Source organism: Protopterus annectens, chromosome 10.part0 (genome assembly GCF_019279795.1).
Source record: "Protopterus annectens isolate FY-2018-M chromosome 10.part0, PAN1.0, whole genome shotgun sequence".
Lineage (NCBI taxonomy): Eukaryota > Metazoa > Chordata > Ceratodontiformes > Protopteridae > Protopterus > Protopterus annectens.
The window spans coordinates 1,105,014,177-1,105,028,874 of record NC_056744.1 but is presented as its reverse complement, the minus strand read 5'-3'; the positions used below and the strand labels follow the sequence as shown (position 1 = coordinate 1,105,028,874).

Here is a 14,698-nt window from a genome sequence, read left to right as displayed (position 1 = left end):
TTGCCTCATAGTAGGAGTTTTATCATGTACAACTGTAAAGTTGTTATCTGTTTTACTTCGCCAACATGTAATATTGGTTTTAAACTCATTTTTATCATTTTGTGAAAAATTAAATACTGCTGTGTCACTTAATATTAACTGACTCTTAATTGGTATTAAAATAGGAAAACCATGAGAAAATACTCCACGTGCTGGTATGTGGTTGTGAAAATTTATCATTTCAATTGTTTGAATATAATTGCTGTTACCCACTGGAACAGTTCCGTTTTGTTGAAAACATGTGATCCCCTGCACTATTGCAGATAACTGTACTCTTGCTTTACATAATTGTACATTTATGACTTGATCTCCTGTTTCACTTATTAATACCCTCCAACTACTAAGAGAATTTAGTGGAATAGGTATTAGAGGCATTACCTCTGTTATTTTTGGTATTAAACTACATACCCAACAATTAGAAACATTCATGCTTTTTATATACCAACATTGTCTTGCTAAAAAAGTGTTAAAAGATGGTGACCAATCTTGTTCATTTTTCCACATTTCTTTACTCTCTCTCTTATGTAACTTTACAGTTTGATTAACAGGTTGTAAGTGTAATTTAATACTAAGCAATACAATAATAGTTAGTATGATAGCTATTATCAATTAAAAAAAACATCCTTTAAATAGAAATTCCATTGTTGAATCATTTTGCCTTTGGTCATCCAAAACTGGATTTCCAAAAGGATGCACTTTAAACCATGTCAATTTCATTATGGTTTTCTCTGTTAGAAACCTACAAGAGAATACATTTAATCAGATTTACATTGCTCACTATTTTTGATCATTCTTAGTTGATCTTTATGTACCAACATTGTTCTGTTTTTCTTTTTTCCTTTAATTTTGTACACTAATGGTCCATTTTGTTCCACTACTTCAAAAGGGCCTTGCCAATTGCTAGCCCATGGTTCTTCCGTTTGGAATGTTTTTACCAATACTTTGGTTCCACAGGGAAGGTTTTCTTCACCTCTCCACTCTCTGGCACTGTAGTTGCACTAACTTCCATCTTCCTAAATGTTGACTCCTGTAACTTAAATCTTATCACCTATCTATTTCCCTATTGCAATTTACTCCAACTTATTCCTCACACTCAAATCTTATTCCCTTCTTATACCTCCCACTCGCTCCACTATTCTCTCCCTCCTACTAACTAAAATTCTCCCTCCTATTACTCACATTCTACAATTAATACATCTACTGCTGAGACCTCACTAACCCTCCACTAACCAACCTGTAATTATACCTCATTCTACTCTCTTAATACCATTTATACTTTGGAGTAATCTTTCTGAATTTCCTGTGTCATATTTCAATTCCTTCCATCACTACATTTCTACAGTGCACTATACTATGATTATACTGCTTATTATAACTATACCTTTTTTAGGAACTGCTTACAGTCCTCTGTGTTTTACATTACGTCCTGCATCAGCTATGTTTTCACAATGTACTGTATTACATTTTATACTGCTTGTTTAAAACCATGTCTTTTGTTAATAACAATTGTTTCCAAATATCTATAGTATATATTATATTATATTATGTTACTTGCCTTTTGTGGAGCTTTTCTCCCCAGGCCTCCACTGAAAATGGATTCTTTCTGGCCCAGTTGACTTTCTCATTAAACAAATGCCAATAAATAGTAAATGCCAATAAATAAACAAAAAATAGTACTATATGTTGTTAATGTTCAGCAAACTTCTTTATCAAGGATATTTCATCATGCTCCTTTCTCTTCATTCAAACCTTGCAGAAAAGCCAATTAAATAAGCATTAAAACTGTATTTATTTATTTATTATTTATTTTACATTTGTTGACCAGGAGTGTCTGACTGAGCAAAAGCCCTTTTTCAGTGGAGGCCTGGGGAGAAAAGTTCCATAAATATACAACAAAGCAAATGCTGAACACAGTTTATACAAATTTAAAAATATGTAACAATTTCAATGATATTATGAAACAAAAATATCATAACAATAAAAGTATAGTAATATGTTACAGCTAAATTTGTTATTATAAGGTTTAGTAAACAGACTACAGGCAAATGCTTTGGAAGTTAATTAGACAGTTGATAGTTGTGGTTCTGTGAGTAGTGTAAAGGTAAAGATTAGGTGGTTAGACAAAGCTAAGGATGCATGTTATTCAGGCTAAGTATTAATAGTTAGTTAGACAGTACTATGGAGGTGGGTTGTGTTCAAGGAGCGTGCATGCAGTGGCAGGTCCATGGCTAACTGAAATTGTTTAGCATGTGTCAAGTTCCTAATTTCTAGTGGGAGTTTGTTCCATGCAATGGAGGAGTTATAGCTATACAAGCTGGACCCCATCTTGGACTGAGGTTTGTAGATACTTAATATGTCTTGTGTTGCACTTCGAAGAGGTCTGGTGGGGGAATAGTGGGAGATAAGAGAGAATAAACTAGGACAGAAGCCAGGCTAATATAGAATGGAGTGTATCATTTGGAGTTGCAATTGTAGGAGCAAGTGAGGTAGTTCAAGCAAGTTGAGGTATTTTAGGGAGACACGGTGGTGAGATTAATATGTTTGTTGGGCTGCAAACCTAGCTGTCTTGTGATAGGTTGATTCTAATTTGGTAAGTAGGGAGGATTTGAGATTTGTGAATATTTGGGAGCAGTAAGTTAAGCAGGGTAGGAGGTAAGCATGAGTAAGAGAGATCCTAGCTTCACTGGTGAGGAATTTTTTTATTCCTATACAGGAGTCCTAGCTTTTGATGTTTTTTTTGATACAGTTGTTAATGTGAATATCACATTTTAGTTGTTCATCAGTGGTAATACCAAGCAGTTTTGTGCTAGTTTCAACTTCTGTAGGAGTACTGTTGAGGGACCTAATGGAGAAAGATAGTTTAATGTGATTTGTAGAATTAGGAAGAAAGAGTAGCAATTTTGTTTTCTTAGGGTTGACGATAAGCTGATTATTAGTGAGCCATGTCTCTACTAAGTTGAAAGATGTCTGGTTATTTATTAGAAGTTGTGAGGGGCAGTTAGAGATGGTGATCACTCTAGAGTCATCTGCGTATTGGAGACTGCTAGATTGGGGGCAGGAGGAGTGAAGTGAGTTGGTAAAGATGTTAAAAAGTAAAGGTCCAAGAATGGATCTTTGGGGGATACCTGTTCTTACTGAAAGGGGGGTAGAAAGTGCAGAGTCCCATCTCACTGACTGCTGCCTATGAATATAGCTAGAGAACCAAGTAACTATATTGTGGGAGAAGTTTAGGTCAGCAAGTTTGTTACGTAGCAGAGAGTGTGAGATGGTGTCAAAAGCCTTTGATAGATCAATGAATAGGCAAGTTATGAGTTTGTGGTTGTTTTTAGCAAGGGTTATGGTGTTAAGAAAGGATAGCAGAGCTGTGGTCGTACTATGTTTGGGACAGAAGCCATGCTGTGCTGGAGTGAGCAGATTTTCCTGTGTGAGATAATTCATAACTTGTTTGTGTATACATTTTTAAGGACTTTAGAGAAAGGGGAGAGGATAGCGATATGTCTGAAATTAGAGATTTCAGTGGAGTTACCTCCTTTGTGAATAGGAAGATTGTAGAATTGTTTCCACATAGATGGCACTTTGGACTCAGAGATGGAGCGATTTATTAGTATAGATACTCATATAGCAAGGGAGTGTGCAGCAATTTGGAGAAAATAGGAAGGTATGTTATCTGCAGAAAAAGAGCAAGGCTTGAGCTTTGAGAGTAGAGTTTTGATACAGTTAGTGGAAACAGGTTTGAGAGAGGCGTTGACTGGGCTAGTGGTTGAGAGGAGTGAAGGGTGGTTAAAACTATTATTGCTCAAGAGATTGGGGTTAAAATGTTTGGAAATTGATTCAATAAAGTAGGTGTTGAAAGTATTGACAGTTTCATCAGGTGATTGTCGGGATATGGATTAGGTGAAGTTGGGTTGCCTGGATGTAGTATATGGTTTATGGCATTCCAGCATTTTTGGGGTTATATTTTAGTGTTTTGGGGGGATTATAATAGAAATCTTTTTTGTCTTTGTTGATTAGTTTTTTTGTCTGATTTCTAAGTTCATTATACTTTTGCAAGTCAGCTGGTAGCTTGGTCTGTATCCATATTTTCCATGCTCTATCTCTGGTCTTCATATGGATATGGGTAGATTTAGACAGCCAGGGAAAAATGTATGGATTTATCCAAACTTTTCTGGGTAGCTCTAGAGAATTCAATATGTTAAGGAAGGTTGAGTTAAAGGCATTTACTACTTTGTCTAGTGGGAACTGTGTAAGGAAATTCCAGTTAACTCTAGAGAGATAGTTACTAAGTGTATCAGGGTTAAAGTTGGAGAGTTTACGGCAGGTGATGAGCCAGTGTGATTTAGAGAGATGGGTGGTATATAAAAGTACTTTTATGGGTGAGTGATCATTCAGGGAGTCAGGTAGAGTTTTTGGAGTGTGATATTTGCTGAGATTGGAAACAAGTATCCTATCAATTAAGGAACTTGAAGAATGAGAGTAGTTAGTATGGTTTGGAAATTAGTTGTGAAAATCCATGGAGATTTATGTGAAGCGGCAAGCTTGGATTATTAAGGTTTGGCCAATTAATGTTAAGGTCACCAAGAAGGATAGTTTCATTAGGGAAGTATTGAGAGAGATAAGAGAGTATATTTTCCAATAGGGGAATGTTGTCCCCTGGTGGAATATATATGGCTGCAACTGTGATAGTGGTATACTTGTTAGGTTTGAGGTTAGCTACCAGTATTTCAGCAGGTAAAAAGGAGGGGGTGATTCTTTAGGGTGGGAGAGTGTGAGGTAGTTTTAATAGACTATGGCAACACCTCCACCTTTTTTCTTTAAGCGGTCATGGCGAAGTATGTTGTAGCCTGAGGGGAGAATGTTTTTATTAGACTTTTGGGGTTTAAGCCATGTTTCCATTATAGAGATAATATCTGGAGTATGAAGAAATATCCATGCATGGAATTGGCATAGTTTGTTAAGGATACTTCGAGTATTGACAGAAAAAAGAAATTTTTTTTAGATGTATATGGTTGATTAGTATTGCGGATGGTATTTTGTGGAACGGTAGAGTTAGGAGTAGGACCAGGGTTAGGATGTATGTCTCCTGATAAGAGCAGGGAACTTTAGAACTAGTACGGTTTAATAGTTTGTGGGTAGTTGTGGAAGTATTTTGTCTTGTCTTTGGGTGTAGGAAGGTTTGAGGGAGGGATTTTTAGTTTAGGGTATAGTGGGGTTTTGGGAAGGATAGATGCAGAGATGACTATTGGCTGCTGAGGGGAGAAAAAGTTGTTTGAGTGAGAGTAGGTGTGGGATATATGGATGGGGGTTAGGATGGTGGGAGGTGATGTGATTATAAGCAGGAGGAGCAGTGGTGGTAGAAGAAGGATAGTAGTGATTATGTGTAGCATGTTAAAGTGGGAGAGAGGATTTATAGTTGAGTAATGATAAATGACAGAGAGTAAGTTGAGAATGAAGGGAGGAGGTTTTAGAACCCAGTGAGATGAGAAGTATTAAACATGGGTGTAGCACAAGTAGATGGTGATGAGTTAATGTGATATAGGTATAGGACATAGATTTAAGTTTGGGTACAGGAAGGGGAGGAGTTAGAGGAAAAAGGTGGAAGGAAGTTGTGGTTAGGTTTAAAGGTAATTAGGTGGGGGTGGGAGGAGTGCGAAGTGAGCCTGAGCATAGCGAGGGCAAATGGAGAGGGGCTACACCTGAGAAGGAGGATAATTCAAGGAAAAAAACAATCAACCAGTACAATCTACTTTTGGGAACAGGGTATAGCTAGATGTAAGGCAAATACAGGCAGACTAGAATCTAATGTAAAAATGGGTCTTTCTTGATTGTATTTCTCTTTATAGTGTGTTCTACAGAAATGGGGAGCTGCGCATTCACTGGGAAATATACTGTAGTTTAGTCAGGAGTTTAGGAAGAAAAAGCAGTAATACAGGGGTTAAAATAGAACTTCTTTTAAATTTGGAGTGATAAAGATGAAATTATGGCTTTAGTCTAAATAGTAAAATTACCAATCAAGATTGGGTTAGGTGGGAGAAAAGAGCAGACCAGAAAGAAGTAGGCTGGCATTCATAATAATGTGATCATAGCGGGTAATTTATCCAGGTAATACAGAGAGTATAAATGGAAATCAGGTAGTATAATTATGTATTAATTATGAATTTATAGTAAGTATCAGCATACTTAGTTACAGAATTTGGAGGTGAATTTGAGTTGCACTTGAGTGTTGGGACTGTATCCTGGTTTGGGAGCACTATGTTCACACCATGCACTAGGTTGTCACCTTATGGAAGTAGTTGGGGAGATAACTAGGAGGTAGGGAGGGAAGAAACAATATATGAAAATTATTATATAGTCATTTAGGAGAGAAATGATATGGCTACAACACTCAAGTAGTACCCTTGCATTACAATATGGAAAGTATGCAAAATTTACATTAATAAAAGTGAAATGTTAGTGGCCTCTTTGATTCAGTACTTCATTGTCCTGGAGTGAAAATTATGCCCTTGCTTCTTAAATTAATTATGCTTAGACGAGGAATCTCTGTTCAGGTTTATGACCCTACTTAATCAGAGCTTTGCTTTACTTTCTGTCCACAGGTGAAGTTCAACAAAACAGTTGATTAGAAAAATAATAGCACAGACAAGAATATTAACTGGAGCTTGGATAAAATAACATTTATGACTAATTCTATTTAAGACTGCCTAAGAAAAATCTTTTGATATATTGTCACCTTATTTAACCTAGCTGTCAGATTCTCAGCATTACCTTTCAAAGGAGACACAGACCTGTACGTTGAATATGTATTCATTGAACTGAATGCTTCCAGAGAGCAAATGCTTTACCAAACATTGCTGAATAGAATTACAGATCATCCATTAATGTCTGACAGCAAGGATAACAAATGGCACCAGAATAAGATGTCATCTTCCAAACAAAAATAGGTTTTGGAACTAAATTATGATAATTCCAGCATAATGCCAGCCAACATGAAGATAGAGAAACTAAGAATGTAAGGGACATTTGGTCTCACTAAACACTGAATTTCTGTCTGTATTATTTAGTTTGTGACAGCAACCTCTTTTTCTCATTTGCTTGTTCATTTTCAGATGTACAAGTGCATATACCCTTAGCCGGAAAGACAACCTGTCTGATGGCCACATGCAAATGTCTTTGTCTTTGCTGAAATGCATATAAACTAAACACAACCTGGTAGATGGAGTTCATTCTTCTTAAAGAACACATAAGATTTCTTGGCAGTTATTTGTATTGAAAGGAAACACAGCTTTGCTTTTATTCAAAAATCAGTCACCAAATTAAAGTTATCATGAGATAGCTTACCAAAGCAGTTGCATCTCTCAGGAAAGAGACCAAGATTTTTTGCCAATTAAAAAGAAGCAAATTTTGTAATTTATCACAAACTTGTAGTTGATAAACAACGACTGTCTGGTAAATGTATGTCAAACTCTTCCTCCTCTCACAAAACTGAAATGAGGCAGCTTTCATAATATGCCAGTGGGCATTGTAATTTAATATGGTCAATAGAAGTAGCCTTTAATAGGCTTCAAACAAAATTCAGATTCAAAGGGCTCACCCCCTTAAGTGCCAACAGAAAACTGTTGATAGGGCTGATAGCCAGGGGATATAACAGTGGATAAGAGTAAAAGAAATATTCATGAAAATTACTTTAGCTAACCCATTCTGTGAACATTTCAGCAGTCAGAGTTATGAAAAAACAGTCCGTCAGATGGTAGATAGGAGTAAGGCTGTGGCTTTTAATAGTCTACTTCTTGTAGGCCCAAATGTGATTCTATCAGCCTCCATTTGGCTACTGTGTTGACTTTCAGCATGTGACATTACCAGACTGTATTATTGGATTTCTCTAAGAAGCAACATATGTGTCCAGTGGGCTTACTCAGTTAATGAATAAGAAAAATTAAAAATAAATAAAACCGCCTTGCTTTCAGCAAGATTGGCCTCATAAGTACATGAAATCTATTTTTGCTGATCACGTCTCTACAGCCCACCCTCTTGTCTTATAAAGTTGCTTCTGAAGTGTTACATGTCAATGAACAATGAAATGAATCCAAAGCTACAACTTCACAATAACATAGTGGGCAACTCGTTGACATATATAAACACACATATTAATGCACATGCACAAGTAAAAATCCAGTATGCCATACATGCACACAGACAGCAACCTGTGGTACTGGGTTTGATTCCCTTAAATCTGCATTTGCCTACTGTGTGGTTTTATGCAAGTCACTTATTCAAACAGCTTAAACTAAGCAAACAACAGTAAGGTCAGTTCCATTCTTATGGAGACAGCCCCTGTACCCAGTAGTTATAGGCAGATTGATGACTGTGTACACCTCAGATGTTTGATTATGATAAAAATAAAAGCCACAGTCATAAATGTCAGCTTTAACATATAAAGCAGTATTTCCACTTGCTTCACACAGATACACATTAGCTCTTCAAAGCTACAATATGATTGTTTAAGAAGAGCAAAAGACAGCACTCACTTTTCATTCACAAGTAGCCCCCATTCTTATCATTTACAGCCACCTTGTTGACTTTGTACACATCAGGTACCTGAATGTAATAAAAAATGGGCAAAATAATTTGTCTCAATTTTGTTTTACATAAATACAGAGTAGCCAACCACAATAAAGCATTCAAAGTTGCAACAGACAAATGCACATTGAAATTGCGAAGCCATAATAAATAATGTTTAACTTTAAGCAAATTATAACAGTCAGTTATCTTGAACCATAGACAATTCCTCCACCAAGCATGTATAGCCATGTTGTTGACTTCTTACATCTCAAATGCCTGATTGTAATAAAAATGAATTAATAAATAAATAAATACATACATACATAAACACAGTGGGCACTATTCTTTTAACTCTATTTTATGCAAACACACAGAAGCCGGCCACAGTAAGTTATTCACAAATACACAGTCCTGCAAAGTCAGAATAAAACTTTTTAACTTAAGGAAATGATAGAGTATCAACTCCCACAGACCAAGGAATTGTATTCACTTTGTTGACTATGTATACCTCAAATTTCTGATTGTAATAAAATAATAATAATAATTAAAAATAATAGTGGCCATAGAAATTTCTTTCAACTCTGTCTCACATAAACATGCAGTAGCCATCTGCAGTTTAAGGTATTCCAGCTTCCCACAAATACAAGTTAGTCCAAGTCATCCACTGCCCATAACATCTGCTTGGCAGACAACATCAAAAAGTACCCCAATAGGCTGTGTGATGCCCCGTCTGCAATCCTAATGACCTGAGATTAATTATCAGCTCTGGAAGTTAAAAGAGAGAGTGGTAAAAGTGAGGCCAATATCTTACATCCTAGCACAAACTTGTGAAGGGTGTTTGATGGTTTCTCCCCTGAGGTGATATGGCGCTCAAAGGAAGTGAAACAAAGTAAGAGTAGGAGTAGGAACAGTGGTTAGGGTCTAAGAACATATGTTGGCAGTAACCTGGCATTTGAATTTCACTACTGTACTGTGGTGAGAAAATCATTCTACATTGTACAACTTATAAGTAAGGGAATGACATCCATCTCTAAAAAGGTCATTGTTCTTCTGTACTTATCAGTCATCAGACCAGTTGTCGAGTACAAATTGCCTTTTGGCATGTACCTGACCAGGCATTGACAACAAAATGAAAGACCAGAGAAGTTACTCACAGAAAGAATGCTGGGTCTAAATAACTAGTCCTATGTGGACAATCTCAGAGCTCTACCCTTGTACTCAATCCCTTACAGACTGTTTTGCAATGATCTCTGCTTAGTCTAAGAGGCATCTTCTGATCCCACACTGATGGATTTGTTGCACATCTGCAAGACAAATAACATTAGAAATAATTATTCTATGGACCTAAACCTCATCTGTGACATTAACAGGACATGCTGGTGGGACAGGTATGTGTCTCAGAGATTATCTCTTCTCTGGAAGAGGTTTCCCATCCATGTGAAGCAAAGTCCATCCCTAACCTTTTTCAAATTATCTTAGACCAATGGATGAAAAATCATAAATTTACCCCTTGATTGTCACCTATATCCCTCATGGACAAGGTTAGACTGTGAATGATTGATGTAATGAGCCGGTACTGTAACTGTAAAATTGCTTTATGCATTGTTGCATGACAGCAATATATTGGTAAACTTGGAAGGCTTAAAACATCTCTTGGTCTGATACATAGTAACCACATGTGGACCTATGACATAGGCTGCTCCTATGAGAACAGTCCCCATGGGAGGAACTTGGGTGTGTCCTCTCATGGCAGTATGGATGGCCTTGGGGGGAATGTCAGGGATTGGACACACCTCCATATTAGTGGCATAGAATGGGCTGGGAATGGCTCTCACATCCATAAGCAATGTATGGTGCCATAGATCACAGAGATCTTATATTCAGCATGCAGCAGGCTGCCAAAATTAATAAAATAAAAAAAAATAAAAAAAGTACCACAGCTACAGTATTCTGTTTTCCTAGTACTGTTTGGATTTTCACCATCTCTTTATATTCCCTCCAACTTTCAAAATATCTGGGCTTTTGGTCAGTCCCACTCAAAATATATACAATGGATCTGGATTCATTGTATAGAGCACAGGTGGGCCTCAGATAAAAGCCCAGTAGAAGAGTGGTAATCAGTGCTTTCCTTATAAAGAAAAGTACTCACGTGGAAGCAGTGCTTTTTTCTATCATAAAAAATAAACAAGCAAGTTAGAAATGTGCATCCAGCTGAATGGCATCCTAGGCAGTTGCCTCATTCACCTATGTATACGTCCAGCCATGGTGGGGCCTGAACTCTTTTCTCTGTGGTTATGCAACCATTGTTTTGGCATATTTAATAAGTTGTTTTAAAGTGTTCAGGTGGGCATTTCTCCCTGCAAAACTTCTTTTCTAGAAGATTTGTTGAGTTGAACCTTTGCCCGGTTTGTTTCTTGTGGACAAAGCTTCAGGGAACTGAGACTTAACAAATATAGGGAAAACCATATGAACACAAGCTGAGTTATCTATATTAATTTATCAAGCTTAGGTCATTTTTCTTTTCTCATTATGGTGTACTTCAATTTTAAAGTCATCATTAGCCTTATTGAGCTTATAATATGTGGATATTGCATAATCTATTATATCAACATGGACATGTATACAATGCCTGTCTAAATTCTGTGCACATTTAAATTCTCTGTAAAGATGAATGTAAGTACTGCATCTCACCAGCTGAAGCCAAGAAATTAGCAAAATATTCAGAATATTTAATAATAATACATTAACTGCTTTACAAACAGTACAAAAGTGTCATTTAAGGCGTATCAATGATTCACGTAAACATTTGTGAAGAGTTTTGAGAAATTTTTTGTAGCTGCAACATTAAATGTACTAATTATTAAGTTATGTCATACTGTTCATAAACTACAGATACATTTCAACTATTTACCCATGTTTCAGCTTCAGTATGAAATCTCTATACTCCATGACAAAAAATTCTGATTTCAGCCAATTAATTGCGCATTTCCTCTTAGCATTTACAATGACATTCAGCCATACTGTAGTTAAAAGACTTTGGCCAAAACTATATAGGCATGTGACAATGTGAGATATTGCCAGCTATGCCATGAGAAACAGGGCAGTGGATGTGTAACATATGCCAGCATAGCTAGCTGGAATTTTGTAAAGAATTATATGTCATGTGTATATCAAACTGATTCATACCAATGCTTGCGTTGAAAATGTATTTGTAGAGTTGATTGTGTTAAAATTGTATCAACAGTGTGTCCTGCTGAACAGAAAAAAATATATACATTTATATCAGACTGTGCTGTTGTAAATAGAATACTGGAAGAGAAGAGGTTAAACTCAGTCCAGCTAACTTTGAAAAATAGTGACAAATTCAATTACTTAATTTAGGCCATAAAGATTGTATCTTACAGTTCTGACTGCAGCCAGAGATGACATGTCTGTGCCTGAGAATGGTTTATTAGCTCCTGTAGGAAGAGTGGAAGTGTTTTGTGGTTTTATGAATTCAAGAAGCTGCAACAGATCTTAGCAAAGCTGTATCTGTGTGCATGGTAACACATATGCGCAAAATTCTGGGTCAGTGGCTAGGAATAAGGGTTACTGTGGGAACCAGAAGTCAAATGACCAGATGTATGTGATGTCATTTTGTAATCTATCCTAAAAATGATGCTTTAATAAGAGATGATATTGAAGTCACAGAGGACTCTGTTTTTGGAACTTGACAAAGAAGAACTCCTCACCTACTTCATCTTGCCTTGCTCTAGTAGGTCTAGTAGGTGACCAGGGAATAGTACTTATTTAGATCAGTCAGGAAAATATAGTGAGACTAATTTAGTACTGTTTTTCTGTATCTGTGTGCATTTATTCATCTGTGTTATTTTAATATTTCCTGTGACTGAATCTCTGGTGTTTACTGCAAAATAGATATTTTATATTTTCATGCTCTTTTATTATTTATTATTAAATATATTTAAACATTTCACTGTGGCTGGTCCTTTGGAGATTATTTTAATCGTTGACAGTACTTATATCTATTTTGTGACTCTGTGGCCACTCCTAAAAGCCTTACTGCATTGGTCAAACACTACCATTGGTATTAATATTCATTTCATTCAGTATATTTGGGTACCCTTGTATGAGCCTTAGAGTAGCTGGCTTTATAGTATCTGGGGGCAGTAACTACCTTATAGTCTGGACAGAAGGGGGCATAACTAGTAAATCTTTGCCAGCCTTTCTTATGTGTGTGTGTGTGTGTGTGTGTGTGTGTGTGTGTGTGTGTATGTGTGAAAATCAAATCTCAAAGATTGTGTGTGTCAGCTGTTTGGAGCAGGGCAGGAAGCACTAGTTTCACAGAGAGGGTGTTGGGGGACCTGGCTTGGACATTTGGCTGAGGACTCAACTCTATAGCTGTACCAGTAGGGAGTCTTATTGGGAACCTGGCAGGCTGGATAGAGACTGAGAGAGAAATCCACATCCTGGACTGAATGATTTCCCTGTGTGCTGTTAAGGAAAACTGTGCTTGATGCCAAGAGCTGTATCTGGAAATAATGTGTGTATCTAATTTTTGTTCCAAGTGAACATCCCTCTCTAGTGTCAGTGTTGAGGATTATGTCTCCATGATTACTAGCCCAGAGAGGGGATGTCACAAAGTGGAATGTACCATATGTTTCAGTGAAAGTTTAGCCAAAGACTTGAGTAACATAAAACTTTAAAGGTAGATGCTGGGACTATCCAAATAATTTGTAAAACAAATATCTTGCCTGGAAATTTTTATCTACTGCTGTTCTATAGTCACTACTTCCCATACATACCAAGTGTTGCAAAACAAAAAAAATGTCTGTTTTTTGGGATATTATTTTTGCATCCTATAGACATTATCTCTAAACTGGGTTGTAATTAGTTGAGTTACTACCTTTGGCTATGCTGCTAAATTAAATAATTTTCTTGTCACTATAACTGATCAAGACTTGGTACTTTTATCTTATCCTTGTTGAAAACTGAGCAATTATTGCTGCAATATTTTCATGTATATCACAATGTTTTTCACTATCAGCATTGATCATAGTATCTTAGGCTCACAGGAGGTTACTAGGCTAATGGCCTTAGGGCCATTACAAGCCTAGCCAAGTTAACCCTTGTTCCCAAGAGTGTCTTTTATGAGTTGATACTAAATCAGCACCTATTACCCCTATCTAAGAGGGATAAAGGTGCAACCCCCAGGGTGAATTTATGGTTTTCCATCTAGTTGTCCAAGTTACACGTAAATAGGGTCAATAAGGGACTCTGCTTAATGTAGATTGGAAGTCTGTTCCAGAGATGAGGTAACCTCTGTGAGACAAATCTATCTACCCAGCAAGTCCTATTCATGTCTCATACCAGGTTAAGGTCCCTTGACCATGTGACACGCATATCATTTGACTTGTGAATGTGTAGTATTTCCATTAAGGCATGGTTGGAGATTGCCTTATATGCAAGACACAGGTTGCCTCTGAGCAGTCTGTATGACACAGAGTAAAGAGACAGTGATTTTAATCTGTCCACATATGACGTGCTGGAGAGCCTGGATTTTCTTTGTAAGAAACCTTTGTGGTCTCTGCAATAGCTGCAGATACTTGGAGATGTAGGTAGCAAAGGGAGCATTATTCTTTATTATTGGTCTGATGAGGGAAGAGTACGGGGGGATTATAACATCCTTTTTTTCTAAAGACAATTCCCTTACTTATGAGGTGAGCAGTATAGAATGCCCTTCTAACTACTGTGCAGACATGGTGATCAAAGGTAAGGTTGCTATCAACCAGCTGTCTCACCAGTGAATGCATGCTTAAGGTAGTGATATTTATGTAGTAGTTTGCAGGAACATCGCCCTTGTGAAGGGGAATGCATTTTTTGCATTGAGTTTAAGTCTATGACTTTGGCACCAATCATTAGTCTGTGTAAGTCTTTCTTGCAGGATATTTACATTGTTAGGGGACTGAATGACTGCTCCTAGTTTGCAGTCATTGGCAAACATTGTCATTCACAGACCTTTTGTTTTTGCCTGTACTTTGGAGAAGTAATTTCGGAACAGTGGGAGACCCAGAACAGACACCTGTGGAACACCACTGGTTACTGG

The 14,698-nt window shown here is 37.0% G+C and overlaps 1 protein-coding gene across 1 annotated transcript in view; it reads left to right on the top strand.

Moving 5' to 3' along the window:
- Positions 1-14,698, top strand: part of TMEM275 (transmembrane protein 275) — a 712,265-nt gene that overhangs the window by 612,004 nt on the left and 85,563 nt on the right. The window lies entirely within an intron of this gene.